Raw genomic sequence first — 14,467 nt, 5'->3', positions numbered from 1 at the left:
GTAAGACATTGTGGAAATATAAAGAAGTATGAATTTTCATGGGTTGCAGGTCTTTTATTCACACACTTATTCATCAATATGTGCATAGACAGCCTACTATCTGCACAGGATGACTGCTGGAGTAATAGTAACAGGAAAAAAGAGAAAACATTTATCAGTCTGATTCCTGCTTTCAAGGATCTCATGCTCTCAGATTTCAATCTGAGCCTATGTATGTTTAATAGCTCAATTGGAGCTCTTAGTTTTTAGTGCAAATTTAGTAGACTCATGCTAAGTTATCTATTAAACTTTTAAAAATTCATCATTATGCTGAGCTCCTGTCACCTTTCCCTTGGAAGATGCCTACTCAGTTTTACTCTCAGTTTACAAATCATTTCAGCTGAGGAGTGTTCTCTGATTACTTCAGGCTGGGTTTCTTGCCCTTTGTGCTCTTCTAGCCTTGTAGACCATTATTCTCCCATTGTACAGTGCGTCCCTTTAAAAACAAAAACAAAAACCATATACCCCATTCAAGGGTAAGCTGCCTGACATCAGAGACCTGTTCATTTTGTTGTTATTACATCCCCATCTGTTTAATAATATTTATTTAGTGCCTATTATATACCAGGCGCATCTTGAGGCTCTGATAACATGGCAGCGAAGCTTATGTTCAGTGGAAAGAGACTGACAATAGATAAATACACTTGTACTCACTCAGATACTACTAAGTGCTATGAAGACAAAGAAGGGCAAGATGATAAAGCAAGTGGATTGGTTGGAAGGCAAGGCTCTTTTAGACAAAGTCCTCTTTGAAGTGGTGATATTTGAGCTGAGAACTAGAGGAACTGAGGGAAGAAGACACAGGGGCAGCCTGTTCCTGGGAGAGGAGATGGTGAGTGCAAAGGCCCTAAGCTGGAGTTTGTTTCATGTAGTGAAGAAGCAACAAGGAAGCCTTTGAGGTTGGAGAGTAGCGGTGGTGGGCAGGTGGAGTAGAGTATTAAGAGATGAGATAAGAAAGATTTCCAGGAGTCAGATCACAGAGGATTTTGCAGATCAGCGTACTGCTAGCACCTAACACACACAACTGGTGTTTAATGAGTATATGTTGAATATCGTTAGATTAGGTTTGAAGTATAAAATCAGTATTGCCTAATTGTGTATTATTAGTATTGTCACTAATGAAATACTTTGATAAGTGGATCAGCAAACTTCGCTGCATGTTATAATCACCTAGAGACTTTTTTTTTTTTTTTAAAGACAGGTTCTAGGTCATATGGCAGACACATGACATCTGAATCTCTGGATGGCATCTGTGTTTTTATTAGAGCTTTTCAGGTGATTTCAGACAAGTATGAAAATCACTGAGTTAGATTAATATTTCTCAAAATGTGGTCACCAACCAGCAGCATTGGAGATAATTAGAAATACTCATTCTTGACCTCATATCTATTGAATCAGAAACTCTGGGAGTAAAACTAAGATATCTGAATTTTGTTGCCCAGAAGATTCGGTGTATGCTAAAATTGGAGGATCACTGTCTTAAAAGTATGAGCCCCTTCTACAGGAGGCCTACACGCTGCCACTTGTGCTGTCGCCATGTCTCTAGTGATCCCTGAAAAGTTCCAGTATATTTTGCGAGTACTCAACACCAGCATCGATGGGCGGTGGAAAATAGCCTTTGCCATCACTGCCATTAGGGTGTGGGCAGAAGACATGCTCAGGTGGTGTCAAGGAAAGCAGACACTGACCTCACCAAGAGGGCGGGAGAACTCACTGAGGATGAGGTGGAATGTGTGATCACCATTATGTAGAATCCACACCAGTACAAGATCCCAGATTGGTTTTTGAACAGACAGAAGGAGGGAAAGGATGGAAAATACAGCCAGGTCTTAGCCAATAGTCTGGACAACAAGCTCTATAAAGAACTGGAGTGAATGAAGAAGATTCAAGCCTGTAGAGGGCTGCTCCATTTCTGGGGCCTTCATGTCTGAGGCCAGCACACCAAGACCACTGGCCGCTGTGGCTGCACCATGGGTGTTTCCAAGAAGAAATAAGTCTGTAGGCCTTGTCTGTTAATAAATAGTTTATACACCGCCCCCCCAAAAAAAATTAGGAGCTCACATGTAGACAAAATAGGTGATATACTTTGTGATGTTAATTGTAGAGGTCCATGTTTCTATAATATAGGTATAGTGGCAAAAATGTCTAAAATTAGCATCTGAGAATTGTTTCTTTGCATTAAAACACTCCCTCTCTTATACCCTTTTGTTTAGCTAAAACTTTCCTGTAAGTAAAACACTCCCTCTCTTATAGCCTTTTGTTTAGCTAAAACTTTCCTGTAAGTAAAATATTGAGCCATTGTTAGTAGTACTTTAATATAAATGTGTTGACTGGAATAATTTCACTGACTGAGGATGGACCACTTTGAACATTAACAGTGGTTGAAGTAAAAAAGATTTCTAGAGAATAAGAAGATGAAATGAAAGCATAATTTTCCTTTAGTCTCAAAATCATGGGTATTTAATAAAATTCCAATTAGTAATCATTAGCACTTGATAAAATTGAAAACGGATAAGATTTTTAAAAATCTGACTATTATTTGTTTTCATATTTTGGTGGGCATATTTTCAAAAATGTATTTACTTCTTTTTTAAGTTAATTGTGCACCTGATTCTACATTTGTCTTGTCTGTAAATGACAATTTTGACATGTGCAAATCTAAAATAAAGTCAATATTTTAAATAATTTAAAAAGGGAAAATTTCTCCAAATGCTTTTCTTTTTCTTTAAAAAATGAGTCTTGCTGTTTAGGTTTCTATCTGACGTCACTCTTCAAAAGATTTCCACATGGAAAACCTTATCACCATTTACCCTCCTAGAGAAAGTTACATTTTCTTTCACAAAACCTGAATATTAATATGTACATTGTAGTTTCTTTTTCCTTTCCCCTTATCTGGGAATAACAATGAATGAGATAAAGTGAATTATATATACAGCTCAGGGGCACAGCTGAAAGGCTGAGTTTGAGCAATATGATGATTCTAGTTTTAGCCTTCTTATCAATGCAGCAGGTACATTCAGGTTTAAGAATGAACTGTGAAAGTCTTTTGTTGTCCTGCTACACAAGTTTTCTGTTATATAGAAAACTCAGCTTTTTTTTTCATGGTTTGTGGCTTAACCAGAGGCGATACCCAATATTGTCTGCAAAGTACCAGCAATATATAGTTGAAGCGCTTGAATAATATTAGTATCTTGGCTGAGTAAGGAGAAAACATAATCTATAAAAATAAGGATAATACAATTTGAAAAGCAAACTTTCACATGCCATAGGATTTCATTCAGCTTGCTGACAAAGGACTTCAGAAATAAGGAGAGCTTGAGATGGAGAAAACGTAAATGCACAGTGTGTCTTGATATCTCCAGTTTGTGTCTTCATATGTTGCTGTATATTTGACTGATCAAAGCCTTGCTGAGATTTGCAAGCAAGCATCAAAGGATCTGTAGAATTTTTAAATGAATGATTTCCCTCTATATCACTCAACCAAGCAAATACGCTTTCTTAATTTTTCATTATACATATATTTTTTCAAGATAAATCCATACCCTTGCTGAGGAGGTGAACATAACCTTTGCAATATTTTATTGTCCTCCTGGGAACCTTTCTTCTGACAAAACAATGTTTTCTTAAATGTCAAATTTCTCCCATCTACTATTTTCACATCAGAAGCCAACTTTAGAAAAACTAGAAAGCCTTTTTTCCTCCTTTTTCCTTTCAATCCAAATAAAATAGTGCCATTTAATATAGCACTACATACTTTGCAGTCAAATCTGAATTCTCCAACTCTAAGTAGCATGAAACTGTTAAGTATCTTTTCTCCTTTGCATATTTAACCTTTTAAAATTATATGTTGCTACTCCCTGGCATTTATTAAAAATCATCAGTGGCCTAGTACTCTTTGTTACTGGATCACAACAGACAAGTGTGAATATGCCCATTTGCTAATGACTCCCCACAAAGCTCATACATGGCATCTCAAAAGCTAATAAAAAGGTAATTGATATCTAATAAAAATAAAATTATTGTATAACTGGCTAGAATTACAGAGTTAATGAATTGGTGAAACAACCATATTAAATCATAATTTAAAATTACATATTGGCTTTCTATGAAGGATCAGATACATATGCTCTCAGATACGGAACACATAAAATATAGGCATGATAGGACGCGCCTCGGAGTGTGCAGGGTGGGTGTCGGCGCCTGCAGCGTCCGCGGGGACGGCGCGGCAGGAGGTGGCCGATCGCCTCCGGGCCTCGCAGCCACAGCCCCCGGCCCAGCGCGGTTTCCGACAGCGGCGCCGGGCCGAGCCACCCGTCCGCCCAAGGTCCCTCGCGAGCGGGAGAACGGAAAACTCCCAACTTCCTGATAAGAAGACTTGAGGGGATCGATCCAAGATGGCCACTTAAGAGGAAGTCGGGATTGCAGCTCCGAGAGAAGGCGCAGAGGGTGAGTGGACGCCGCATTTCCAGACGGACTTTTACTGCCCACAGACCAGGAGATTCACAGGAGGAAAAGCCCCACGGGTCTCCAGCGCCGCTGGTTTGAGCGGTGTGGCTGCTCAGCCTACGCCCTGGAGCGGGGGGCAGTGGCTTCTTGCGCAGAGCGAGAGAGACAGAGTTCCCTCTGAGCCAGAAAGGGGAGCTGAAGCAGGGAGCCAAGCCAAGAGACTCCCGGGCAAGGGAGTGCCACGAATCTCAGAGCCGCTGCTTCGGCTGACGCAGCGGCACACAGGGCAGCGGATTTTAATTGCGCGGAGAAGCTCCCCGCATTCCCAGCGCCGCTGGTTGGACCGGAGCAGCCGCTTGGCCTGCACGGGGGGCGGGGAGCAGCGGCTCCTTGAACAAAGTGAACGAGACTGTGTCCCCTCTGGGCCAGCAAGGGGAACTGTGGCAAGGAGGCAAGCCAAGAGATTACAGGACAAAGAGGGCCCCTCTGGAAACACGGCTGAACCCGGGACGGTCCAGCTCTGTGGGGGAGGGGCGTCCTCCATCGGGAAACACCCTGCAGTTCCCGGGGCAATTTTCCGTAACCAAGACAACCCGCCACTACAGAGACTCCGTCACTACAGGGGCGGGCCAGCATAGCGGAAGCAGTTCTAATTACACTCACAGGACTGCAGGGAAGCTCACACGGAAGCTGGGCGGAGCCCACAGCAGCTCAGCGAAGCCTCTGCAGGCTGAGTGTGACTAGACTGCCACCTTGTGGGCAGGGAAAACGGTAGCAACACGGCTGAAAAACATAAAGTGCTAAACCCCTGGGCCAGAACACCTGGGGAGAAGCAAAGGGGGTTTATGAGTTCAGCTGCTGCAGACTTAAAATTACCAAAATCAGAAAGACAGCAACTACAAAGTCAATAGGCGGATAAATCCACAAAGATGGGAAGAAACCAGCGCAAAAAGGATGAAAACACCCAAAACCAGAACACCTCTCCCCCTACAAGGCAGCATAACTCCTCACCAGCACGGGAACAAGACTGGACGGAGAATGAGTGTGATGAAATGACAGAATCAGCTTTCAGAAAATGGATAATAAGAAACTTCTGTGAGCTAAAAGAACATGTTCTAACCCAATGCAAAGAAACTAAGAACCTTGAAAAAAGACTTGATGAAATGCTAACGAGAATGGACAACTTAGAGAGGAATATGAATGAATTGATGGAGCTGAAAAACACAACACGAGAACTTCGCGAAGCATGTACAAGTTTCAACAGCAGAATTGACCAAGCAGAAGAAAGGATATCAGAAGTTGAAGATCAACTCAATGAAATAAAACGAGAAGAGAAGATTAGAGAAAACAAGGTAAAAAGGAATGAACAGAGTCAACAAGAAATATGGGACTACGTGAAAAGACCTAATCTACGTTTGATAGGTGTACCTGAATGTGACGAAGAGAATGCATCCAAGCTGGAAAATACTCTTCAGGATATTATCCAGGAAAACTTCCCCAACCTAGCAAGGCGGGCCAATATTCAAGTCCAGGAAATACAGAGAACACCACAAAGATATTCCTCTAGAAGAGCAACCCCAAGGCACATAATCATCAGATTCGCCAGGGTTGAAATGAAGGAGAAAATACTAAGGGCAGCCAGAGAGAAAGGTTGGGTTACCCACAAAGGGAAACCCATCAGACTCACAGCAGATCTCTCAGCAGAAACCCTACAGGCCAGAAGAGAGTGGGGGCCGATATTCAACATCCTTAAAGAAAAGAACTTTCAACCCAGAATTTCATATCCAGCCAAACTAAGCTTCATAAGTGAAGGAAAAATAAAATCCTTTGTGAACAAGCAAGTACTCACAGATTTCATCACCACCAGACCAGCTTTACAAGAGCTCCTGAAGGAGACACTACACATAGAAAAAAACAACCAGCACCAGCCACTCCAAAAATGCACGAAATGGTAAAGAGCAGCAACACAATGAAGAATCTCCATCAACCAATGGGAAAAACAGCCAGCTAGCATCAAAATGACAGGACCAAACTCACACATAACAATATTAACCCTAAATGTAAATGGACTAAATGCCCCAATCAAAAGACACAGACTGGCAAATTGGATAAAAAGCCAAAACCCATCAGTGTGCTGTATCCAGGAAACCCACCTCACATGCAAGGATACACAAAGGCTCAAAATAAAGGGATGGAGGAAGATTTACCAAGCAAATGGAGAGCAAAAAAAAGCAGGAGTTGCAATTCTCATCTCTGATAAAATAGACTTTAAAGCAACAAAGATCAAAAGAGACAAAGAAGGACATTACATAATGGTAAAATGATCAATACAACAAGAAGAGCTAACGATCCTAAATATATATGCACCTAATACAGGAGCACCTAGATACATAAGGCAAGTTCTTAAAGACTTACAAAGAGACATAGACTCCCACACATTAATAGTGGGAGACTTCAACACACCATTGTCAATATTAGACAGATCAACGAGACAGAAAATTAATAAGGATATCCAGGACTTGAACTCAGACCTGGAACAAGCAAACCTAATAGATATTTACAGAACTCTCCAGCCCAAATCCAGAGAATATACATTCTTCTCAGCACCACATCACACCTACTCTAAAATTGACCACATAATTGGAAGTAAATCACTCCTCAGCAAATGCAAAAGAACAGAAACCATAACAAACAGTCTCTCAGACCACAGTGCAATCAAGTTAGAACTCAGAATTCAGAAGCCAACCCAGAACCGCACATCCTCATGGAAATTGAACAACTTTCTCCTGAATGTTGACTGGATAAACACTGAAATGAAGGCAGAAATAAAGATGTTCTTCGAAACCAACGAGAATGAAGACACCACATACCAGAATCTCTGGGACACATTTAAAGCAGTCTCTAGAGGAAAATATATAGCAATAAGTGCCCACATGAGAAGAAAGGAGAGAACTAAAATTGACACCCTATCATCAAAATTGAAAGAGCTAGAGGAGCAAGATCAAAAAAACTCAAAACCTAGCAGAAGACAAGAAATAACTAAGATCAAAGCAGAAATGAAGGAGATAGAGACACAAAAAACCCTACAAAAAATCAATAAATCCAGGAGCTGGTTTTTTGAAAAGATCAACAAAATAGACAGACCACTAGCCAAACTAATAAAAAAGAAAAGAGAGAATAACCAAATAGATGCAATAAAATATGATAAAGGGGATATCACCACTGATGCCACAGAAATTCAAACCATCATCAGAGATTATTACAAACAACTCTATGCACATAAATTAGAAAACCTGGAAGAAATGGATAAATTCCTGGACGGTAGTCTCCTCCCATGCCTAAACCAGGAAGAAGTCGAAACCCTGAATAGACCAATAACAAGGTCTGAAGTTGAGGCAGCAATTAAGAGCCTACCACCCAAAAAAAGCCCAGGCCCAGATGGTCTCACAGCCGAATTCTACCAGACATACAAAGAGGAACTGGTACCATTCCTACTGAAACTATTCCAAATAATCCAAAAAGAGGGAATCCTTCCCAAATCATTTTATGAGACCAACATCATCCTAATACCAAAACCCGGCAGAGACTCAACAAGAAAAGAAAACTACAGGCCAATATCCATGATGAACATAGATGCAAAAATCTTCAATAAAATACTGGCAAGCCGATTACAACAGCACATCAAAAAGCTTATCCACCATGATCAAGTAGGATTCATCCCGGGGATGCAAGGCTGGTTCAATATACGCAAGTCTATAAATGTAATTCACCACATAAACAGAACCAAAGACAAAAACCACATGATTATCTCAATTGATGCAGAGAAGGCCTTCGACAAAATTCAACAGCCCTTTATGCTAAAAACCCTCAATAAACTAGGTATCGACGGAACGTACCTCAAAATAATAAAAGCTATTTATGACAAACCAACAGCCAATATCATACTGAATGGGCAAGAACTGGAAGCATTCCCTTTGAAATCTGGCACTAGACAAGGATGCCCTCTCTCACCACTCCTATTCAATATAGTACTGGAAGTTCTAGCCAGAGCAATCAGGCAAGAAAAAGAAATAAAGGGTATTCAATTAGGAAAGGAGGAAGTCAAATTGTCTCTATTTGCAGACGACATGATTGTATATCTAGAAGACCCTATCACCTCAGCCCAAAATCTCCTGAAACTGATAAGCAACTTCAGCAAAGTCTCAGGATACAAAATCAATGTGCAAAAATCACAAGCATTCCTATACACCAATAACAGACTTAAAGAGAGCCAAATCAAGAACGAACTGCCATTCACAATTGCTACAAAGAGAATAAAATACCTAGGAATACAACTAACAAGGAACGTAAAGGACCTCTTCAAGGAGAACTACAAATCACTGCTCAACGAAATAAGAGAGGATACAAACAGATGGAGAAACATTCCATGTTCATGGTTAGGAAGAATTAATATCGTGAAAATGGCCATACTGCCCAAAGTAATTTACAGATTCAACGCTATCCCCATCAAGCTACCAATGACCTTCTTCACAGAACTGGAAAAAACCACCTTAAACTTCATATGGAACCAAAAGAGAGCCCGCATAGCCAAGTCAATTCTAAGCAAAAAGAACAAAGCAGGAGGCATCACACTACCGGACTTCAAACTCTACTACAAGGCTACAGTAATCAAAACAGCATGGTACTGGTACCAAAACAGAGATATAGACCAATGGAACAGAACAGAGACGTGAGAGGCGACACAACATATCTACAACCACCTGATCTTTGACAAACCTGAAAAAAACAATCAATGGGGAAAGGATTCCATGTTCAATAAGTGGTGTTGGGAAAACTGGCTAGCCATATGCAGAAAGCAGAAACTGGACCCCTTCCTGACACCTTACACTAAAATTGACTCCAGATGGATTAAAGACTTAAACATAAGACGTAACACCATAAAAACACTAGAAGGAAACCTAGGCAAAACCATTCAGGACATAGGCGTAGGCAAGGACTTTATGACCAAAACACCAAAAGCATTGGCAACAAAAGCCAAAATAGACAAATGGGACCTAATCAAACTCCACAGCTTTTGCACGGCAAAAGAAACAGTCAATAGAGTGAATCGGCAACCAACAGAATGGGAAAAAATTTTTGCAGCCTACCCGTCTGACAAAGGGCTGATATCCAGAATTTACAATGAACTAAAAAAGATTTACAAGAAAAAAACAAACAAGCCCATTCAAAAATGGGCGAAGGATATGAACAGATACTTTACAAAAGAAGACATACATGAGGCCAACAAACATATGAAAAAATGCTCATCATCACTGGTCATTAGAGAAATGCAAATCAAAACTACATTGAGATACCATCTCACGCCAGTTAGAATGGCGATCATTAAAAAATCTGGAGACAACAGATGCTGGAGAGGATGTGGAGAAATAGGAACACTTTTACACTGTTGGTGGGAGTGTAAATTAGTTCAACCACTGTGGAAAACAGTGTGGCGATTCCTCAAGGACCTAGAAATAGAAATTCCATTTGACCCAGCAATCCCATTACTGGGCATATATCCAAAGGATTATAAATCGTTCTACTATAAGGACACATGCACACGAATGTTCATTGCAGCACAGTTTACAATAGCAAAGACCTGGAACCAGCCCAAATGCCCATCGATGATAGACTGGACAGGAAAAATGTGGCACATATACACCATGGAATATTATGCAGCCATTAAAAAGGAGGAGTTCACATCCTTCGTAGGGACATGGATGAACCTGGAAAACATCATTCTCAGCAAACTGACACAAAAACACAAAATCAAACACCGCATGTTCTCACTCATAGGCGGGTGTTGAACAAGGAGAACACATGGACACAGGGAGGGGAGCACTATACACGGGGGTCTGTTGGGGGGGAGGGGGGATAGTGGGGGGGTGGTGAGTTGGGGAGGGATAGCATGGGGAGAAATGCCAGATATAGGTGAAGGGGAGGGAGGCAGCAAATCATACTGCCAGGTGTGCACCTGTGCAACAAGCTTGAATGTTATTCACATGTACCCCAAAACCTAAAATGCAATAAAAAAAAATATATATATATATATATATATATATAGGCATGATATGTCTATGTACAGACAAACTTTTTTTCTTACTATTTTTCTTTCATATACATTTTGAATAAAGTGTATCAGGTCTTAAGGTCTGTCATGTATTATCAAGATATTTACTAATCATTTCTTGATTCAACAAGTGCTTAGTGAAGGCAGGGTTCTAGTTGTGCATATAGATAAAGTCTATACATACAGATAAAGTAGTCGTGCTCAGGGACCCTGTTTTCTTGTGGATACGCTAGAAAGTAACCAAGCAAATAAACAAGATAATAAGAGGTTCTTAAGTGGTAGGTAGAAAACAACAGGATAATGAATTGGAGATTGATTGTGGATGATACTTTAAATAAGTATACGCATGTATGTCTGCTAAATGGTAAGACCTTTGAGTGAGCGTCTAAGGATGAGAATGAACTGGTGAGGAGAAGGCTTGGCAGAAGAGGTAAGGTGTGAAAAGCCTGTAGGTGGGGAAGGGCTAGGTATATTCAAGGAAAAGAAAGGCCATTGTGGCTAAGGTAGTGAACAAGATGAAAATTGCTATGAGATGATGGTGAAGAGGTAGTAGGAGCAAGATTTGGAAGGCCTTCTGCCAAACAGAACCTAGGTTTTATTCTATGAGCAACAGTGAATATTTGAAGGTGCCCATAGAAGTTCCTCAGTGATGAAAGTCAAAGATTTGGGCAAGAATTTTGTGGAGCAGACATACCAAAGATATGTTTTAAAGGTAGAACAAGACGGACTATTTACAGTTCTTACACTGATTTACTTAAGTATATTCATTAGCTACTTTAAACATAGCACAATGGATGCTCCCTTGAATGTCTAAAATATTACCTCAGAACAAATATTACTTAACACTCAAAGAAATCTTTTTTATAAAACCAGTTAGTTAATAAGGATAGTGACATATATCCAAAAAGTCTTTAATAAGACCAGATATTTCAACATACACATATTAAGTTAATTTTCTGTATCATGGCAGAGCTGAAATATTGCATCGGGAAAGAATCACTTTACACACATATACACCATGTTTTATATCCACCGCATCATAAGGAATAGAAGCATCACCACCTGGCATTTTGGCAATTTCAGCAAATCCTGACAATTTTGCCTCTATAGTCACTGGGACGTGTGCAGCACCAAGGAAAAGTTAACCATTGTCACCACGCAATTCCTTCAACTTTGATTGACAGGAAGAAAGAGCAGCACACTGTGATGCGATGGGAAATGCTGCAGAGGGTAGAATCTGGGACATAAGCTTTCCGATAAGATACTTATTAGTCTTTCCCAACAGAGTTCAGTCCTACTCCATCCTGAGTTCTTTGAAAGTTTGTGCTACTTGTTAAAGATCAGCAAGTTAGAAACTGGTTTGAACTTTCCATAGTCGTAGAAAATAGCACATATCTAGATTAACTCAGAGATGTTGGTCAAAGGATACAAAATTTCAATTAGGAGGAATAAGTTTAAAATCTACAACATGGTGACTAGAGTCAATAACACAGTGTGTTACATTCTTGAAAAACGCTAAGACAGTGAGTGGTAAATGTTCTCACCAATTTGGGCACTAAAATGCTTTTTATTAACAAAGAGACACTGACAGTGGTTGGAGGAAATATTTACCATGTTCAAATTCATGACAAAGACTGGAAAAACAAATGAAGTGATTCAGTGTATAACACAGTACTGGCCATTTAGGAGGCTCCCAATATGCACCATTGAATGTGAATTAATTACAGAATGTCTTAATTACCTCAAATGAAAAACAGCTCAAGGTAGAAAACATTATTTAAAAGAAACCTACCTTTATCAGTGGATTAAAACAGGTTCTTTTTGCAACTTCAGAAACTAGGTACAGAGATTCACATTAAACAAATAGGTACACATGTTCTGTTTAATTTTTTTGGTGCTTACTCTTGCATTTTTATTTTATTGTTTATTTGCTTAAATATTCTTCCATTAAAATGGATGCTGAGGTAATAATGCCATGTCATATGAGTGTTGGACAAGTAGTTATTTGAGCCTCAGCATTGGAAAGCCACCTTGAAGGTCACTGCTCAGCTTATTTGATAGGAGCTATAATCCAGTGACCCTGAAGAAATATGCTGGACCCTTTATTATTAGAACTGGAAAGAATTAATGAGACAATAAAGGGAAGTACCCTAAGAAAAAGACATTTATATTGAAAAAAATAATTTATCTAAGGGTGAAACTGAAGTACAGTTTTAGAAACCCTTTTAATTTTACATTTCTTTTTAATTGGTGCAAAACTTGTATGATACATATATGCCACTATTTGCCTTAATGTTGCATAGGCTGGATCTGATATTCAAGTTCAACTCTAAAGCATGTATCAACTATAGATGGACATTATCTTTTTCTAGTGTCTAGAAAATAACACTCAAAGAAAAAATTTCTGCAGCATGAAAGGTTACATTAGATTAAAAATACATATTTTGATCTTCAATGTGTTTAACTTTTTTCGGATTTATTAGTTGATTAGAACTGATCTCCACTTTCACATCTGCAAGACAATGGCCCTTGCATATTGAAGGCTGAATGCTTGATTTTATTTCATTTCAATAAATATTGAGCAGAGCACTTATTAGAATCTGTATAGACTACAACGGGAAGTGAGATACAAACTCTTTCCTCCAAAAGCTTACAATTTAATGGATCTAAAAATCAAAAGAGGTTGCAGATTTTCACAGGTGGGAGATATTATTTACCTGGTCACCAGGCAGTGCTTAAAGGGAGCAGCTGAATTTAAAGTACACCTTGAAAGAGACCACGTGCTTGACCAGTCAGATGGGGGAAGAGAGAGGCATCGGAAGGTCAAGGCCAAAGTGTCCTAATAAGCACAAGACTTAAAGAGTTTAAGTGGTTCTGTTTTGGAGGGTATGCTGAAATACAAAACAGAGTTTCAAACTTTGAAAATCTGAAGAATGCATTTATAGTGTTTTTTAACTTTTTTATTTTAAAATAATTGTGTACTCAGGAAGTATACAGTACAGAGTCTCATGTACCCATCACCCAACCTCCCCCAGTGCCGACATCTTGTATAGCTATAGCACAATATCAAAACCAGAAAATTGACATTACTATTATCTAGAATGCAGACTTTATTTTCACTATTTTTTAAAAACCTGCACTCATGTGTGTGTGTGTGTTTCTGTGATAGTATTTTCACTCTTTAATCAGCAGAATTACATAATTGGAGGTAGGATTTAAGATTATTTGGGAACACTGAATAGGCAAGACTGGAAGTAAGAAGATCAAATGAAAAATTCTCACAGTAGTACAGAAGAGGAACAGTTAAAAACTGGGATGGATGGTGCCCAGCACAGCATTGAACCCTGCAAAAGTACTTAGTGAGTAAGAATTTCTATTTTCAAACTGCATGTTTTTCAAATGTAAAGGAAAAAAGACTATCTATTTTCAATTTCACAATGTGTATACAATGGCCGGAGTTAAAAGAATGATAAGACATAGTCAGAACCCAGTGAAATTCTCAGTTCAGCCTGCTGAACTATATACTGCAGAAGCCCAATAGAAGGAGATTGGTGAAAGAAGACAATTCTCAATTTGAATGAAGTAAGCTGCACAGGTCAGAGAAAGGTCAGATTCAGACTCCAGGGCATACATGGGCAATTAGAACACTATTGGGAGAAAAGTGAAAGGCATCTGCTTCTTGCCCTAACTGCTAGTAGACAGGTTATTATTGTTTCTACTTAGCTCACTGCTAGTTGAAATATCAAAAACAAAAATCTGCTTTTTAAATTCGAAACCTTTCAAAAATTTCCATGTCCTGGGAGAAAGTTCTAAAAATTTTTTTTTAGTATTTTTAAAATTAAATGCTAAGAAAATTTTCTAAGACAGCAGTTC

The 14,467-nt window shown here is 39.3% G+C and overlaps 1 pseudogene; it reads left to right on the top strand.

Moving 5' to 3' along the window:
- Window positions 1–1,575: 1,575 nt before the first annotated feature.
- On the top strand, window positions 1,576–2,033 carry LOC105723314 (small ribosomal subunit protein uS13-like; annotated as a pseudogene).
- Window positions 2,034–14,467: the final 12,434 nt, after the last annotated feature.

The sequence above is a fragment of the Aotus nancymaae genome, unplaced genomic scaffold (genome assembly GCF_030222135.1).
Source record: "Aotus nancymaae isolate 86718 unplaced genomic scaffold, 86718_ANA_hifiasm-v0.15.2.pri h1tg000002l, whole genome shotgun sequence".
Lineage (NCBI taxonomy): Eukaryota > Metazoa > Chordata > Mammalia > Primates > Aotidae > Aotus > Aotus nancymaae.
Note: the sequence above shows the minus strand (reverse complement) of the source record. Positions and strands in the feature narration are given on the sequence as shown.